Consider the following 3,322-nt stretch of genomic DNA (forward strand, 5'->3'; position numbering starts at 1 on the left):
GGCCGTTTAAATTATTAAAGAAATAATGCACTCCCGAAGTGGTTTTGTGGCCACGACGCCGCGCCTATTAATGGAATGGTCTTTCTCAGTTCTCAAACAAATTAAGAACTACATTCGATTCGATTTTTATTGACTGAACGCAAGTGCTTATTGCGATAGAAAACACTGTAACGGTTTCCACTGATTAAGAAATATTTTTGTTTGCTTGGGTGGTAATATTAGGCCTATTATATTAATAGGTAAGGGGGGGCCCAAAAATTTGTTTTGCCTGTCACATAAAGAGGTAAATCCGGCCCTGTATGTACCTCAGCTTTTTAAGTGAACATTGCCAACATTATTCACAAATAACGCTTATTTCACTCAAACACTAAGGTGTCTAAGCTCAGATCAATGAGGCCTACAATCAGTCAGTTCCAAAAAGAAATACAAAACCTGTGCTAACTGAAAGAAAACCAGTTTACAAAAAGATTGAATCCGTGATAATATAGCATTTTGGGAGATTTACAAGCAATTTTTAAAAGGCCAGTCATTTTTGACAGGGAACAGCGAATTAGGATTTTCAACACAGTACAAGGACTAGATGTATATGGCTCTTCTATTGCTGCTTATTTTTTAACTGAACATTTGGTTTATTCTGGCTCATATTTGAGGTATTGCTATAATAGTGTTACTCACAAATGCTAAAATGTTTGTTTTCCTAAATTAGAATGGGTCTAATCTTATGAAAATATTATGACTTGCCACAGATGGAGCTCATAATTAATTATATCCAGAAAAGGCTGTGGGATACACGCAACTGCAGAACTTTGATTATGTGCCATGTAATGGTTTATGGTTATGTAATGATTGTACATTTGGCCTGCTGTAAAACTAAACAAGCTGCAGATATGCACATTCATTATAATGAAATGTCATACCAAATGCCAGTGTGTATTTTTTTTTAATGCGTCCCAAAATGCATATAATGAAGTTGGTTCATGAATGTCCAGAGTTAGCAGACCTGGACAAAGAAGCTCAAATATTTGTGAAACATTCAGTATTTAATTTCCATTCACATAACTTCCATTTGTGTTATTTCACAGTTTTAAAGACTTTATTGTTAAAACGTTGAAAAGAAAAATAATAAGATTATTGAATAAGTTGGTGTGCCCAAACTTTGACTCTTCTTGTCACACTTAATGCTTTAGTGAATATTAAAGTCAGTTTCTTTATAGACATCAAAGGCCCAGAAAAATGCATACACAATATAACACAACAATGTTTGCAACCAGGACAGTACATGAAACTGCAAATTCAATGTACATAACAAACCAAATGGTTTTGGCCACTAAATATTGTAATTAAAAATATATAAATTTATAACCTTTAAAACATGTGACACTTGAAACTGAATGTAAGCTGGTGTGGTTTTATTGCATTCATGTACTACAGCAAAACAGCAGCTATAGCAAAAATATTGTTTAGGACAAAATTCACAGAGATATTTTAAGAAGTTTTAATTATACGTTTAAAACCAACATACAAAACCACTAGACTAGACGAAACAAGAAAATGTGTGTACTTAAGGGAATAGTAAACCCAAAAATGTACATTCTGTCATGATTTACTCACCCTCGTGTATGGGTTTACATTAAAAAAAGATATTTCGAAGAATGTTAGTACGGAAAAAATACTATGGATGTCAATGGCTACCGTCAACAGTTGCGTTACTAACATACCTTCTTTTATGTTCTGCAGAAGAAAGAAATTCATGCAGGTTTCAAACACAAGGGTGAATAAATGATGACAAAATTTTCATTGTTGGGTAAACTATCCCTTTAAATTTGGTTGAAACCTTTTGGGTACTGAAATACATTCCTTGTGACAACTAGCACCGGTCGACCCTCTTATACTATAGTATTCCAATGTACGTAAAATAATACCATGGAAAAACATGATAGTACCATGGTACTTTTTGGTTGGTGGTATTTCCAGTGTTTGGACAAATTTGCAGACACTGTATATTGCCTACCCAAATACTGGAAACAATTAACGCAAACATCTGTTTTGTGATTTTAGTGAAAAATTAGGTCCACGGTGCATTGGACAATGTTTACTTCCAACGCGAACACACGGAATGAGCGCAGAGTGACGCTGTGGAGCACGTCCACTCCGCAGATCTCCAGCCCCATTCAGCCCGCAGCAGGAAGTGTGCTGAATACACCGAGAAAAAAGACGGTGGAGCCGCCCGCTGAAGAAAAAAAAAAAGAGTTAAAAAACAATTATGGCGAGCGACTGAACATGCCATTTATCCTCTGCGCAATCAAAAAGAGCATAAACCCTCATCCCTGCTCATTGTGCACGTCTGTAAATCGGGTAAGTGGTTGCAGCTTGAAGGTGTTTGTTTAATTGCACACAATGGCCACATTCATTGAATCCGAGCTCGCGAGCCTTCGGATCTTTGTGTCGCTAGGCAGCTAACTTAGCCGATTAGCACTGACCTTACTGCCAAGCAGAAACCATTTCACACTATACATCTATCGATCCAGTAAATTTTTTGGGTGTTATTTATCTACACGACTATTTTACGACATCAGAATGTTTTATTTTGTTTGCTAGACTGTCTTGTTTTGCTCTCGTTTTCCGCGCTAGTATCGTGAGGGGAGGCTAGCACGTTAGCTGCGGGGGGGTTGTCGCTGTCAGACAGAGCGACAATCAAAATAATCGAGGTAGACCAAAAATGAGCGCGAATATTCCGTCCAAAGCGTTTGACGCTTCGATCGCTTTTTCTGCCCTCACACTCGATCTGGCTGCTATAGCCCACCAGCTAATATTTGCACACAGCGACTCGAATCCAGTGAAAAACATACGGGCCGGGATGCAAATTTTGGTCTCCTTCCCAACGATGTACACACGTATTTGGCTATAGAAATTAACATATATCGAGCCTAACTGGATACACGGGATTATTGGTCTTGATTCGGGGCTTTCGGCGTCTGATTTGGGGAGTCTGGGGAGGGAAAATGACACGGAATTTCGGGTATCTGCATCTGCTTTTGTCCGGATAAAAAGCGGGTGTGGGAGCGTCAGGCCAAGGTCACAGCGAGGCGTTAATCGCTTACATTTTATATAAAAACAAGTCTTGTTTCTCTCTCTCTCTCTCTCTCGCTCTCTCTCTATATATAATATTATTATATATTTTTTTTAATGCGTGGGGTTAATAATAGCCAAGTTGCAACTTGCAACAAATGGTTATTTGTGTTTTTATGAGCCCGTGTATTTTACCACTATATTTTAGTCTTTAAGAGAACTACAATTCCTTGAATTGGGAATTGTAAAATGT

The 3,322-nt window shown here is 37.7% G+C and overlaps 1 protein-coding gene across 2 annotated transcripts in view; it reads left to right on the top strand.

Annotated features, from left to right (window-relative positions):
- The first annotated feature begins 2,116 nt into the window (after positions 1-2,116).
- The window catches only part of LOC107666327 (zinc finger protein 646-like), a 19,866-nt gene continuing 18,660 nt past the window's right edge, over positions 2,117-3,322 (top strand). For both annotated transcript variants that reach the window (XM_016457574.1, XM_016457575.1), the window contains exon 1: positions 2,117-2,355. The gene's annotated coding sequence lies outside the window, so the exon portion shown is untranslated. The remainder of the gene's footprint in view (positions 2,356-3,322) is intronic.

This window comes from Sinocyclocheilus anshuiensis, unplaced genomic scaffold (genome assembly GCF_001515605.1).
Source record: "Sinocyclocheilus anshuiensis isolate Anshui unplaced genomic scaffold, SAMN03320099.WGS_v1.1 scaffold868, whole genome shotgun sequence".
Taxonomy (NCBI): Eukaryota; Metazoa; Chordata; class Actinopteri; order Cypriniformes; family Cyprinidae; genus Sinocyclocheilus; species Sinocyclocheilus anshuiensis.